The 15939-nt window shown below is 45.4% G+C and overlaps 1 protein-coding gene across 9 annotated transcripts in view; it reads left to right on the top strand.

Moving 5' to 3' along the window:
• Window positions 1-15939, top strand: part of NLRC5 (NLR family CARD domain containing 5) — a 111074-nt gene that overhangs the window by 25677 nt on the left and 69458 nt on the right. The window lies entirely within an intron of this gene.

Raw genomic sequence — 15939 nt, 5'->3', positions numbered from 1 at the left:
ATTCTTCTTTTTTCCTTAGTCCAAAAGGCTTGTCAATTTCGTTGAAGTTTTTGAAGAACCAACTTTTGGTTTTATCGATATTCTCTATTATTTTTCAGTTCTCCTGTTCCTTTATCTACACTCTAATAGTTATTATTTCCTTTCTTCTGTTAGCTTTGAGTTTAATTTGCTTTTGTTTTCTAGTTCCTTAGGTTGCAAAGTTAGGCTGTTGATTTGAGATCTCTCTTGTTTTTTAATGTAACATTTATAGCTATAATATTTCCCCTTAGCACTGCTTTTGCTGTGTCCCATAAGGTTTGGTATGTTGTGTTTTTGTTTTCATTAATCTCTAAGCATTTTCTAATTTCCGATGTGATTTCTTCTTTGATCCATTAGTTGTTTAAATGTGGGCTGTTTTGTTTCCACAATTTTGTGAATTTTCCAGTTTTCTTTATGTTATTGATTTCCAACACCATTGTGGTCAGAGACTATACTTTGTATGATATCTATTTTTTAAAATCTATTGAGACTTAATTTGTGCCCTACATATGGTCTCTCCTGGGAAATATCCCATGTGCAATCAAGAATGTGTATCCTGTTGTCATTGGGTGGAGTATTCTGAATATATCTGTCAGATCTTATTGATTTATTGTATTGTTTAAGTCCTCTATTTCCTCACTTATCTTCTGCTTGATTATTCTATCCATTATTGTGAGTGGGTACTAAAGTTTCCAACTATTATCCGAAAACTGCCTATTTCTCCCTTCAGTTCTGTCAGTTTTTGCCTTGTATGTTTTGGTGGTCTGTCATCAGGTATGTGAATGTTTATAATTGGTATATTTTCTCGCTGAATTTAACTTTTTATTAACATATAAAGTCCTTCTTTGCCTCTTGTAACCTTTTTTTGATTTAAAGCCTACTTTATCTTGTATTAGTACAACCACTCCTGCTCTCCTTTGGTTACTATTTTCATGGAATATCTTTTTCCATCCCCTTACTTTCAATCTGTTTTTGTCCTTGAATCTCAAGTGAGTCTCTTGTAGACAGCATATAGTTAGATCATGTGTTTTTATCCAGCCAATCTCTGTCTTTTGATTGGAGAGTTTAATCCATTTACATTTAGGTTATTACTGATAAGGAGAGACTTATTTCTGTCATTTTGCTGTTTGTTTTTTATATGCCCTATGGCTTTTTTGTGCCTTATTTTTTGCATTCCTCTCTTTTTTTGTGTTTAGTTAACTTTTTTTGTGGTGAAATGTTTAAATTATTTCTTAATTTTGTGTATATTCTATAGCTATTTTTTTGTGGTTAACATGGGGATTACATTTAACATCTTAAAGTTATAACATCTGATTTGAATATAGTGGCTTAACTTCAATAACATACAAAAACTCTGCTACTTTACAGCTCCATCCCCACTGCTTTCTGTTGCTGACGTTACAAAATTACATCTTTATATATTATGTGCCCCAAATATAAAATAATAATTTTTAAAAAACACATTAGGGGCTTCCCTGGTGGCGCAGTGGTTGAGAGTCCGCCTGCCGATGCAGGGGACACGGGTTCGTGCCCCTATCCCGGAAGATCCCACATGCCGCGCAGCGGCTGGGCCCGCGAGCCATGGCCGCGGAGCCTGTGTGTCCGGAGCCTGTGCTCCGCAACGGGAGAGGCCACAGCAGTGAGAGGCCCGCGTACAGCAAAAAAAAAAAAAAAAAAAAAAAAAAAAAAAACACATTAGTCTCCCAGTTTATGTAGAAGGCAAGATTTGGAATTACAAACCAAAGTTACAGTACTGTATACTAGCCTTTACACTAATAATTGTTTTTCTTTACATGTAATAGTCTCTTAAATCCTGTAGAAAACCAAAAGTATAGTTACAAACTATTGCTACAATAATACTAGCTTTTATAATTGTCCATGTACTTACCATTATTGATATCTTTATTTTTCCTTATGACGTTGAGGTACTGTCTAGTGTCCTTTCATTTCACCCTGCAGGACTCCCTTGAGCATTTCTTGCTGGGCACATCTAGTGGTCATGAATTCCCTCAGCTTTTGTTTATCTGGGAATGTCTTGATTTCTCCCTTACCTTTTTTTTTTTTTTTTTTTTTTTTTTTGCTGCATCAGGTCTTAGTTGCAGCACGCAGGATCTTTGTTGAGGCATGTGGCATCTTTCGTTGTGGTGAGCAGGCTCTTTGTTGCAGCGTGTGGCCTTCTCTCTAGTTGTGGTGTGCAGGTTTGTTTTCTTTCTCCTCTCTGGTTGTGGCACACAGGCTCCAGGGCGTGTGGGCTCTGTAGTTGTGGCGCGCAGGTTCAAGAGTGGGTGGGCTCTGTAGCTGGCAGCACGCGGGCTCTAGTTGAGGCACACGAGCTCAGTAGTTGTGGCATGCGGGCTTAGTGGCCCCAGGGCATGTGGGATCTTATTTCCCTGACCAGGGATCGAACCCATGTCCCCTGCATTGTAAGGTGGATTCTTTACCACTGGACCACCAGGGAATTCCCTCTCCCTTACTTTTGAAGGACAGTTTTGCCGGATATAGCATTCTTGGTTGACAGTTATTTTCTTTTTGCACTTTGAATGTATGGGCCTACTGTCCTCAGGCCTCCAAAGTTTCTGAGGAGAAATTTGCAGATAGTCTTATTGAGGAGCCCTTGTATTTTTTTTTTTTTTTCTTTTTGCGGTATGCGGGCCTCTCACTCTTGTGGCCTCTCCCGTTGCGGAGCACAGGCTCCGGATGCGCAGGCCCAGCGGCCATGGCTCACGGGCCCAGCCGCTCCGCGGCATATGGGATCCTCCCAGACCGGGGCACGAACCCGTATCCCCTGCATCGGCAGGCGGACTCTCAACCACTGCGCCACCAGGGAGGCCCGGAGCCCTTGTATTTGATGATTCACTTCTCTCTTGCTGCTTTCAAGACTCACCCATTGTCTTTGGTTTTTGAAAGTCTGCTTATAATGTGTCTTGGTGTGGGTCTCTTTTAGTTAATTTTACTTGGAATTTATTGAGCTTCTTGAATGTTTATATTCAGCTTTTTCATCAAATTTGGAAAGTTTTTAGCCATTATTTCTTCAATTTTTCTCTCTGTCCTTTTCTCTCTCTTCTTCTGGGGCTCCCATAATGTGTATGGTGGTCCACTTAATCATGTCTCACACATCCCTTAAGCTCTGTTCACTTTTCTTCATTCCTTTTCTTTCTGTTTCTCAGCCTCGATAATTTCCTTTGTCCTATCCTGAAGTTCCCTGTTTCTTTCTTCTGCCTGCTTAAATCTGCCTTTGAATCCCTTTATGAACTTTTCATTTTAGATACTGCATTTTTTTCAGCTCCAGAATCTCTTTTTGGTTTCTTTTTAGGTTTTCTATCTCTTTATTGATATTTCCATTTTGTTAACACATCATTTTTTTGACTTTCTTAGTTCTTTACGTATCTTTAAGGCAGTTGTTTCAAAGTCTTTGTCTAATATATCTGTCATTACATTTTTTTCAGAGACAGAGTCTTTTGCATTGACCTTTTCCTTTCAGTGGGCCATTGTTTCTTTGGCATGCTTTGTGATTTTTCTGTTGTTGCTGAACACTGGACATTTGAATCTAATAATGTGGTAACTCTGGAAATCCGATTCTCCCCCTTGCCAGGGTTGCTGTTTTTTGGTTTTTGGTTTTTGTTTATCATTTTTGGTTTTTTGTATCGTTGTGAACTGTCTCTGTGCCCAGGATCAACCTGAGGTGTTAACTTAATGCCTTCTTATGTCTTTGATGAGCCTTTCCCTGGGCATGTGCAGTCACTTTGTAATGTTCCCCATATGTGCAGTTGTGTCTGAATGTCCTAGTCTTAAATGTCTGGCTTCCAAAAGGGGAAAAGCAAAATTGAAGGAGGGAACAAAAGGCACAGGCCCTTTAAATCTCCCGGAGGTCAGTTCAGCTGGAGGGGGAGGGGCTTGCCACCACAGAGGGGGTGGTGGAGTGACAACAATGGCTGCCTGCTTCTGTCTGCACCTCTGAGATCAGAAACAGCAGTCAACAATTATGGTACAAATCTCCGGTATCTGGAGGACAGGGTCCTTTTTACCCACCCTCGCTCCTGCAAACTGCGTGCAAGCTGCTCCAGGAACATGTGCACGGCTGGCTGCCACAAGACCGAGGGGTGGGGGGTGGCTACCTCCTACTGTACTAAGAGCTGAAATTGACCAAAATGAACCCAAAAAAATTTTTTTATTGGAGTAAAATTGCTTTACAATGTTGTGTTAGTTTCTGCTGTACAATGAATCAGCTATATGTGCACCTATATCCCCTCCCTCTTGGACCTCCCTCCCACCCTCCCATCCAACCCATCTAGGTCATCACAGAGCACCAAGCTGAGCTCCTTGTGCTATACACTAGCTGTCTGTTTTACACATGGTATTGTATTTATGTCAAACCTAATCTCCCAATTTAAAATTAACCAAAATTTAAGAGTCCAGATTAACCCTGGAAGCTGTAAGTTTTCAACAGACTCCAGAGTTCCAAAACAGTTGTACCAGATTCTGCTCGTACAATTTTTGTCTAAGTGAGGAGACAGATTCCTGGTGCTTCCTACTCTGCCATCTTCCCCGAATCCTCACTGGAATCATTATTTTCAAAATGTTTGAGACCGGGTTGCTAAATTTCTCTCCTAGAAGACTGTGTGGATGTAGAGGTTGCAGGCAGCTGGAAAACTGCCTGATCCCTCAACACCCATCTCCTGTGGGGAGGGATGGAGCTTGTACCCTCCCGAAACCCCAAACCCCCATCAACCCCTTGCCCCTCATGCCAGATGGAGGGAGGACTCCAATCATGGTGAGCTGGTACTCTGAGGTATTCAGATCTTGTCACTGCGTCTTGTTTGAAGAGAGAGATAGCTTGCCATTTTATTGGTCTCACAGTCGTCTTTTCCCTAAGTTCTTGAAGGTGTCCTGTGCATTTCTCAGCCTCAGAATTCTCTTCTTGAAATGGGCAGGTAAAAGTTTGCCTCGTTAGAGACTTACACGATAGAGTCAGCAGGATGCTGTTTAGGAGGTGCATGGAGGAGGCGTTGGCTGAATCATAAAGTGAGAGCAGCTGTCCTCTTTTCACTTCTCTGTAATCCTTCCTGTTAAGGAGAAAGTCTCAGTCGGCTGCTAATGTCTGTAAGGCCTCTTACACTCCTGATCAGCTTTTCCACAATGCGAGGCCAGGCCTCAGGCCATAGGCAGCAACGCCCAGGTCCCGTTCAACGGGCATCATTTTGGTTTTGTTTCCCTTGGGTTTCTCTTTTAGGGGTTACCTTCCATGCAGGGCAAATGATACTTTAGAAAATCAAGTTCAAAGTGAAATGATTTCTAGAAAATTTTTAAGGAAATGCTACTCTGATTCTCAGATAAGGCAAAAATGTCCTCCAACATGGGTAAAAAAGTCTTGGAAATTGTATTTCTATCCCTAAAGGGTAAGATTGTGGGAGAGTTCACGTTATATATTTCCACAATGTTTAGAACTTTTCAAATGAGTGCAGATTATATTTTATAGCAGGAAAATAATCAAGAGCTATGGGAATGATCATTTCGTTTGGAAAGAAGATCATTGGTTGAAGGCAGTATGGTGCTTCAGTTAGGAAAGCGCTTCTGGGTTCAGCAGAGGTTTTAATCCACTCTTTGCTTCTTGACATCCCAGAGTCCATTTCTTCATCTGTAAAATGAAGGCAATATCTGCCTTGAAAGGTTGATTGAGGATCCACTGAGGAAATGCAGGTGGAATACTGTAGCATGATGCCCAACCTGTGCTGAGAACCCAATATATGAGATTAGCATCAACTAACGTCGGCTGCAGATGGGCAGTCCCCTCACTGTGCTATAATCTTTATATGAACTATTGTCCCCCATCCTCAGAATGACCCTGCGAAGTAGATGCAAAATCATCACCGCATTTGCAGATGAGGAACACATGGTACAGGGAGGTTAGGAAACTTGCCCTAGGTTGAGCAACACAACATGTTGAGATAAGGATTTGCACCCAAGCCTCCTGACCCCAAAGGCTCTTTTATCAGCTCCACAGATCCCTGTGAGATGGGCTGATATTAACCCTGCTTGACATACAAGCGAACCATGGTCCAGAGAGGTCAGGGACTCGCCTGGTGTCACCTGACAAGTCAGTTTGGGGCAGTGGGGCTCAGAACTGAGGCTCCAACCAACCAATCCCCTAACCCCCCGTCCCAGCCCCAAGCCTTTCTTCTACCCGTGTTTTGTGTGTCTGGGCACTGTCAGCTGGCATGGGAGAACATCAGTCAGATGATCCATCCCGGAAGCAGAATTCCTCTTCTAACTTCAAAGAGTCCAGCTTTCTGGTCACTGATCTTCAGTCTTCTTTCACTTTCAAAAAAGTGTATTCAGTTTAAACCATACAGGTAATACGTGACTAAAGTCTCTTTGCAGAAAGCTAAACGCCTTACACATCAGGCTAAAATCTCCATTACTCACTGCTTCCCGCCCCAGGTCCGTCCTCTCCCAGTTTGAGGTAACCAGTTGGGTGTGTTGCCTTCCAGAACTTTATCTAAGCCTTCGCATTAAAAAAAACAAGCACGGAAACTCCCTGGCGTCCAGTGAGTAGGACTCTGCACTCTGACTGCCGTCAGGGAAATGAGATCCCACAAGCTGTGCTGCGCGGCCAGAAACAAAAAACCTAAAACAAAACAAAACAACAACAACAAAAAAAAACCCAAAACACTTAAATTGGGCTCACTCACTGCGAGGCCCTGTTTTAAGTGCTTTACATGTATTAACTCATTCACACCCCTGTGAGGAAGGTACTGTTATTATCCTTGTTTTATAGATGAGAACATTGAGGCTCAGAGAGGCTATATGACCTGCCTGAAGCCTCACAGCCTGAAAATGGTGAAAAGTTTAGTCCCAAACCTAGACAGCCTGGCTCCAAAATTCATGCTCTTACCCTCTAAGTTATAAAAACATGTTATTATAGAACTGGAGTATTGGTGTTTTGTTTTATATGTATTCTTCAGACAAATGATGTCATATTATGCATATCATTATACGTGTGTCTTGTCTATTCAGTAATACATATGGAGGATCCAGCCGCATCAGTGGCCTTCATGCCCATAACCCAGAGGTGTGGTAAACCAAACTATATTAGGTTATGAGTTGTTCAAACGCAGCTGCAGGATTTTCTTATGTAGTGCACTCTGTGCCTTGCGGGCCGTGTGGCTCTCCCTGTAGATTTCTGCCAAGCAGTTTGGTTGTAGAGTCAAAGGGCGGACACATTTTTTTTTTTTTTTTGGCTGCGTTGGGTCTTTGTTGCTGCACACGGGCTTTCTCTAGTTGCGGAGTGGGGGCTACTCTTCGTTGTGGTGTGCGGGCTTCTCATTGGGTGGCTTCTCTTTTTATGGAGCACGGGCTCGAGGCGTGCGGGCTTCAGTAGTTGTGGCTCACAGGCTGAGTAGTTGTGACGCACGGGCTTCAGTAGTGTGACTCTCAGGCTCTAGAGCGCAGGCTCAGTAGTTGTTGCAACGGGCTTAGTTGCTCCGCGGCATGTGGGATCTTCCAGAACTCGAACCCGTGTCCCCTGCATTGGCAGGCAGATTCTTAACCACTGTGCCACCAGGGAAGCCCAAAGACCAGACACATTCTAAGTTTTAGAAATCATTGCCAATTTGCCTTTGAAAGCGGGCAGACCAATTTCCAGGCTGTGAATTCGAACCTCAGGATCTAACTTCTCTTCTTTACATCCTGAGCCTTCTTCATCCCCTAAATTCCAAAACCAGCACAAGATTCCTCCGGGATCCTCGCTGACCGCATGGCTGGAGATGAAGGCGTATTTCCAGACCTCGGCTCCGTTTTCAGTTTGGTGTGGGCATGAGAGGAGGTGGCAGGGCCACCAAGCGGGGGCCTGATGCTGAGCGCAGGAGGAGTGTTAGTTGTCAGTAGACACCCTTAGGGTCTCATCTAAATATGGCCACCTCGGTGGCCTTCCCATCCCCAGCCTCTTAGCAGGCAAGACTCATTCGGCTCTGGTTTGCTGGGGAAGCAAGACACCGGGTACAAGGGAGCAAGGAGCCATTCTCCCCACTGGGAGTGGAGAGCTGGGTGACAGGGTGGCCTGGAGCAGTAGTCCCCAAGCTCACCTGGGCTGCCTCCAAAAGTGCTGATGCCTGTGTTCTGCCCTCAGAGGTTGTGCTGTGATTGATCAGGAGTGCGGCCCACTGGAAGTTTTAAAACCCCGGATGATTCCAACATTCAGACAAGTTTGGGACCCACTGCCCAGGACTGTGCTGGGCAGGACCCTTCTCACGGAGGCCTCACCGGCCACTTCCTGTGGGTTCTGGGTCCAAACTGCCAGGGCTGAGCGGGAGAGGCAAGGCCACTACCTGGCCACCTGCCGTCTGAGCCAGGCCAGGGCTGCCTGTGGACACCCCGGTTTTTGCGGGGCGGGGTACATCCAGAAACCCTCGGGGGTCTTTTGGTGGAGAGTCTGAGCCTTCCGAGCAGGAAGGTAGCTGGGGTAAAGGAGACAGTTTCAATTCTAGTGATGGGGGCTGGGACCCAGCTTCCTGGTTTCCAGTGACAAGGAGAGAGAAGCCTTGTTGGATTTGGAACAGGGACCTCCCAGGCCCAGGCCTGAGGGCCAGAGTGCAGGCTTGTGCCACCTCCACAAGGGCTTGGAGGCAAGAAGATGTTTGTTCAACTCCCAGCTCTGCGACTGTCTAGCTAGTGACCTGGGGAGGTCCCCTCACTGCTGGGAGCCTCGGTTTGTGCTTTGGTAAAGCATGTGACTGCATTTTAAGTCCTGCAGGACCCTGTCATTGTGAGGGACAATAAAGATGATTGTTTTCAAAGGAACAGTATTCTCCTGTGTCATCATCCCCCCATGGAAATGTGCTGTGTCAAGGACCCCTCTTGCCCGCTATGCCAGCTTTTGTGGGTGGGGGAGGAGATGGCCGCTGACATCCCCCTGAAGGTAACTCCTGTGGGGTCCCATAAGAAGAGGGTGATTCCTGGGGTGGGGCTGTATCGGTCCCCCAGAAAGCGCCTACTGGGTCAGTCTGGTCCCACTTCTGCTTCTTATTTGCTGTGAGTGTCAGCAAGGCCTTCCTTTCTCGGGACCTCTGTTTCCCAATCTATAAAATGGGCCTGGCATGGACCCCACTGCCAGGATTCTTCCAGCTCTCTTCCCCTTTGCATCTGGGCTCAGGCATCCTCTGAAGCCTCGGACTATGATCAACCACCCTGGGGGGAAGCAGAGGTCCTGGGTTCCCGGTCGTCAGCCCTGTAGGGCTTGGCGTGGAGGATTCCCAGAGGGCTTGAGGGCCTCTGTGGACTCTGGTCCACCCTGGTGTCCCCAGGCCTGACCTGTCCACTCAGTCCTTGGAAACCAACTTCAGTAGCACTTTCTTTTCTCAATTTCGGTGATATTTTGGTCCAGATGTCTTGAGGGGATGTCATGGCCGGGGGTACTGACCCCACCAACCGCGTCCTTCCTGATCCTGACGTTAGCGTTGGCAGCCTTCTTAGTTGTGTCCCTCTCTTCCCGCTGCCCGGCCTCAGTCGCCCCCTTCTGTCCTCTTTTCTCCCCACCCGGGCCCAGGAGCTGGGGCAGTGCCCGGGGGGGACAGGGCTTCCAGCCTCCTGATCCTTGGCCTGACCCTCCCAGACAGCCCCGGGAACAGGGACAGCAGGTGGTGTCGCCCTTGTAGAGATGAGGAAACAGATCCCAGCCAGTGGGAGGGGTGCTGCCAGCACGTGTTACTCCTGAGCCCCAGGCTCAAACGGGCTTCCTCTCCATCCAAGCAGGAAGAGGGAAGAAGGAAAAGAATAGCAGCCAGGGGGTTCCATGGTGGCACAGTGGTTGGGAGTCCGCCTGCCGATGCAGGGGACGCGGGTTTGCGCCCCGGTCCGGGAGGATCCCACATGCCGCGGAGCGGCTGAGCCCGTGAGCCATGGCCGCTGGGCCTGCGCGTCCGGAGCCTGTGCTCCGCAACAGGAGAGGCCACAACAGTGAGAGGCCCGCGTACCGCAAAAAAAAAAAAAAAAAAGAATAGCAGCCAGAAGTATGTGACTCAAACCCTATCTTCTCCTCCCCCCCTTCCTTCCTTCTACCCTGTGCTAGGGGCTGGGGCTACATAGGAAACAACAAGAACAACCACACTGGTAATAATAGCTAATGGGCCAGATGCCATGTCAGCGGTTTTGCCTGCTTCATCTCCCAGCGACCTTGCCAGGTAGCTATTATTACCCCCAAGGCTGACCCTGCTGGTGTTCCCTCTCACCAGTCTACTGGACCCCCTCATAGGCCAGTCCCCCTTCCCCCATCCACTGTGGGTGTAGGCCCACTAACACCTGCACCCTGCCCTGAAGGATTGCCCTTGGCTGATAGGAATGCCCCTCCTCCACCCCATAGGCATGGCCCGTAGCCAATGAGTGGCAGATGTGGCGGATATGGGCGGGGGAACAGCGCAGCCCCCTTGCCTCTTGTCAGGACAAACTCTGGAGTGTTGTTCACATCCCAGAGTTCCCTGTGGTCAGGCTAAAGCTAGACTGCTCCTGAAGCCACATCTGTGCTTAACTTCTCCCCCGACCCCATCCTGCTTCCCGTCCCACCTTAATAAATAATTTGGACAGACACCCCTGTCTTGGGCTCTGCTTTTAGCAGCCTGACCTAGAACATCCCCATTTTACAGATGAGGACGCTGAGGTACCAAGCCATGGAGTAACCAGACCATAGCCACACAGCTGGTAACTGTGTAATAGAGACTCAAATCCAGGGCCCTGGTGCCAAGGTATTTGCCCTTATCCAGAATCAGGCAGAGTCCCTGCCCTGGAGGTGTACCCAGCTGCTGAAGGAAGGGTGGGCCAAGAGGAAATGATGACGCAGAGTGACAAGCCCTGCTGTGGAGGAGAAAGGAGAAATTGCTAGGGAGGGAAGCCCAATATTGGGGGTGCCACTTGGTCTGGGAAGGCAGCTGGGAAGACTTCCCTGAGAAGGAAGCAAAAGTCGATTGGAGCTGGGTCCAGAGGAGAAGGAAGAGTTTGCAAGATGGAAAAAAAGGGAAGGGCTTTCAAGGCAGAGCAGGGCATGTGTGCAAGGCAGGGGCTTGTGAAAGAGGACGGCGGGGTGGGCATGGAAAGATCACGCCCATGGAAGCATGGTCACATGGCAGGGCAGCACGGGTGGTGTGAGGGGACCCGGAGATGGCCAGGACCCAGACGGTGAAGGACCATTTGTTTATTCATCCTTTGAGCCTTTCTTCGGCACCTGATGTGGACCTGCTTTGTGGAAGTCATGCTAACTTGGTGCCACTTCGTCTTGCAGGTGGTGGGAAACTACAAGAGGTTTAGACAGAAATGAGGCCAGACCAGAGCTGAGTTTTAGAGACAACTCTGGCCAGAGGCGTGTGTGCTGGCGTGCGTGCACGTGTGCATGCCTGCGGACTGGAGGTGGGGGGTGTCTCCAGGTGCAGGGAGCAGCGATGGCAAAGGCCCTGGGACTGGGGCAGAGGAACTGGCTGTGATTTCTCCACTCCGCCCCCTAACCTCCACAGCAGTGGCGTTCCCTGGATGTCAGGAGAGATTCCCCAAGAGCGCCCCGATGCGGGCAACGGAAGGGGCTGTCTGCTTAAAATTGAAGCCAGGGGCTTCCCTGGTGGCGCAGTGGTTGAGAGTCCGCCTGCCGATGCAGGGAACGCGGGTTCGTGCCCCGGTCTGGGAAGATCCCACATGCCGCGGAGCGGCTGGGCCCGTGAGCCATGGCCGCTGAGCCTGCGCCTCCGGAGCCTGCGCTCCTCAACGGGAGAGGCCACAGCAGTGAGAGGCCTGCTTACGGCAAAAAAAAAAAAAAAGAAAAAGATTGAAGCCAAGATGGAGTGATCCTTCCATGCCCACCCCTCAGTGAGACTAGCACCCCAGCAAGGTCCCCTGCCCTTTTCCCTCTTGCTGTCTGGACCTGGAGTGGCGGGAGCACCAGACTGCAAACCCACACGCCTGGATTCCCTTGGCGTGCTGACTGTTTCTGATTGTGTGATGCTGGGCGTTTCACTGCCTCTCTCTGAGCCCCATGTTTGATTGCCCTATCCCAGGGATGCATTGGTGATTCTTAGAAGTAACACTTTTTTTTAGCCAGAGATCCTGGTGCTAAAATGCAAATATGAAGGCTTGAGAGTTTATTGGGGTTTATTTTCTTTGTTCTATTAGCAGCTCTCTGCTATCTTGCTTTCTGTAGAGTAGTAATAAACTTTTATGCATTTGGGTAACATGAACCCATAAACTTAACATCATTTAAAATTTGTTATTTAAATTCATATTTAAATTTAAAAACTGCTAGCCATGCGTGGAGAAATTGATAGAAGCACAGTGACTAAGAATGTCTCTCTCCTTCTTTATGGCTACCCCAAACCACATAGATACCAACATAGGAGATTTGAAGGACAACCAGTATAGGTGAGGTAATAGATATATTCGATTTTTAAAAAATTAATCTTGTTTAGGTAATACATGCATACAAGATAAAATTCTAAAAGTTCCCCTCCCTGGGGACAATTACTATTATGAGTTTCTTCCAGAAATATTCATGTATTTAGAAACATACACATTTTTTTTTCTTTACACGAATGCAGCATAGGTACCCTATTCTGCCCTTGACCTTTTTGAAAATGTGATATATCTTGTTCCATATCATTCCACATAGTTCTGCCTCTTTCTTTTTAATGGCTGCATAGGATTTCATTGCATGGACGTGCCATAATTTTTCTTTTTTACTTTTTTTTTTTTTTTTTTGGCGGCTTGGCCTGCAGGATCTTAGTTCCCCAGCCAGGGATTGAACCTGTGCCCTCAGCAGTGAAAGCGTGGAGTCCTAACCACTGGATCCCCAAGGAATTCCCAGGACCTTGTTGTTTATCTGTTCTTCTAGTACTTTCATGGTTTAACTTTTTACATTTAAATTTTGACTCCATCTAGACTTTATTTTGGTATAATTTGTGAGATAGAAATCCATATTTATTGAAAAAGAGTATCTTTTAAATGTTCAAGGAATATTTTTAAATTTCTCATATACCAAGCCAAAAAGAGAACTCTCAACATATTCCCGAAAGCAGAAATTAGATAGGATTTATTCTTTGTACAGTATAGTAAAGCAAAAAATTAATGACAAAGATTTTTAAAAGAACTCACCCCTCTATTCAATGACTCAGGTCAAAATTATAATCTACTAGTAATCCAAGATAAGTTTGCTATAAACAATATAAATTTATGGAAATTGGCCAAAAGTTCTTTTAAAAGGAAAAAACTCAAAATGGCCTAAGGCGTAACGTTCAGAAGTTTAAAGAATAACAGTCTCAGTAAATCAGGGGAAAGAAATAAGAAAATAAAAACAAAAATTATAAAACTAGAGAAGGGAAAATTCTACAGAATTGATAAAAGAAAACAAAAGTTTGCTTTTAAACATAAGAGATACCAACTGCTGGCACATTTAATAAGGAAAGAAAGACAAAGTAAGAGAAACTAAATTAAGTACAAAAATGTGAAATGTAAAAGTACAAGAGGGAATTCCCTGTTGGTCCAGCGATTAGGGCTCCGCGTTTTCGCTGGTTCAGTCCCTGGTCAGGGAACTGAGATCCTGCAAGCTGCGTGGTTCGACCAAAAAAAAAAAAGTACAGAAAAAATATTATACACAACTGTGTGCTGCATACTAAGTTTGAACACTCTTGACGAACTAAGCAAATTTCTCAGAAAAAGCCCATAAACTGCCAAAAGTTAAGTTAAAAGTAAGTGGAAAACAACCAACACAGTAAGGGGAATGTTAAAGTTATCACATTTGATTTTTCTTTTGACTGTTCAAACCACTTGATGGTGTTGAGAAGAACTTTGGCTTTTCCTCAGGGAGCGATAGGAAGGGGCAAATGTATGTGGCGTGGGCCACATTTTAACTTGACCATCTGGCTCTCTGTGAAGGATGTTGGGGGTAGGCCTCCTGGCGCAGGAATCCAGGTAAGAAATGATGGTGCCAGGTCTAGGTAGCAGTGGAGGAAGTAAGATTCTGTGGTATGCTTGGAAAACTTAAGCCACCTTTGGCCTGAGCTTGAGGAAGCTTGAGGCCGCCCTTCACTGGAATGGGGAAGGGGGAGGGTGGGAGGGGTAGTTTGGGAGGGGAGATCAGGAGCTCAGCTTTGGACCGGGGAATTTTTTTTTTTTTTTTTTTTGGCCACACCCCGCAGCATGGCATGCAGGACCTTAGCTCCCCAACCAGGGATCGAACCTGTGCCCCCTGCAGTTGAAGCATGGAGTCTTAACCACTGGACGGCCAGGGAAGTCCCTGGAAATTTTTAAATGCATAGGAGGCATCCAAGAGGAGTAGCTGTGAGAATTAAAATAGATAAAGCCTAAAGGCACTTGCCTGGCATTTAGCAAATATTCATTACATTATCTGTTCAACTTTTTCAACACTTTCCCAGTGAAAATGTAGTTTTGTCCCTATAACACACACAGAAACATTAAACAAAAAGTAGAATAAAGTATTTCCTCGGTGTGTATGAATTACTTTTTAATTTGAATTTTCAGTCTCTATCTGTCATACTTAATGCAGGTATTTATCCTCACTTATTGCCTTCCTAATTCTGTTTTCGTTTTAGTGTTTCACATTCTGTAGGGAACTTCCATTCATGTGAGCAGCACTGATAGTTTCTTGTGCTTACTCAGCACTGTGAAATTTCTCTTCCTTACACATTGGGGAAATGTCTATTCTAGTTTTTAATGTGAACGTTTTATGGCTTTGAAAAACAAATTGAAATGCACCTGTTGAAAAGTTTTAATGGTACAAAGTGGTCCAGAAGAGAATGGTCGTCCTTCCGTATCCCTATCCTCGGTTGCTCAAGTCCCTTATATAAAATGGCGTAGTACAGTTGGCCCTCCATATCCGCGGGTTCCACATTTGAGGATTCAAATCCACAGTTGCAGAACCCACAGATACAGAGAGCGAACTGTACAGTGTAAAGGGCTCTCCTTTGCCTGGGTCCCCCAGGTTCCCTCCCCAGACACAGTCCTGTCACCAGTTACTTGTGTAACCCTAGAGTTGGTCTCTATGTATGCAAATGCACACAGCACATTTAAAACATACATGTGCCATAGCTTTTAAAAGTTGAATTCACTTACTAGTATACTTTGGAGCTTTTTTCACTTAGCATGTTTTTGCTGTTCATCCATGTTGTAGTATGGATTGTTACTTTGTTCCTTTTTATTGCTAAATAATATTCTATTGTATAGATATACTATATTTTGCTTATTCATTTGTGAGTTTTTGGACATTTGGAGTGTTTTCACTTTTTAGCTATTAGGGATGATAAACATTTCTGTACATGTTTTCATGTAGATGTATATTTTCATTTCTCTTGGATATAAACCTAGGAGTAGAAAATTGCTGGGTTATAACTCTCTGTTTAACATTTTAAGGAATTGCCAAACTTTTTCAAAGTGGCTGCACCATTTTGCATTCCCACCAGCAGTATATAAGAGTTCCTGTTTCTCCACACCCTCATCAACACTTGTATTCTCTTCTCTTTCATTACAGACATTCGATGGGGGTGTGAAATGGTATCTGGTTGTGGTTTTAATTTGCCCATACAGAAAAATTTAATTTAATTATGTAACTAAAAAATAATTCTTAAAAAAAAAGGAAATCCCCTGGCGGTCCAGTGGTTAGGACTCCGTGCTCTCACTGCTGAGGGCCCAGGTTCAATCCCTGGTCAGGGAACTAAGATCCCACAAGGGGCACAGCACGACCAATAACAATAATAATAATTCTTTCCATTTAAAACACTTGTATTACTATGTGGTTTTTATATAGTTGATTTACATACAATGTTGTGTTAGTTTCAGGTGTACAGCAAAGTGATTCAGTTACACATACATATATATACATATATATATTCTTTTTTTAATAATCTCTTCCATTATACCATTATAGGCTATATATGTGCT

The sequence above is a fragment of the Mesoplodon bidens genome, assembly GCF_964165515.1.
Source record: "Mesoplodon bidens genome assembly, chromosome: 18".
In the NCBI taxonomy this organism is placed as follows: Eukaryota; Metazoa; Chordata; class Mammalia; order Artiodactyla; family Ziphiidae; genus Mesoplodon; species Mesoplodon bidens.
The sequence above is the reverse complement of the archived record's forward strand: the minus strand, read 5'-3'. Positions and strand labels throughout refer to the sequence as shown.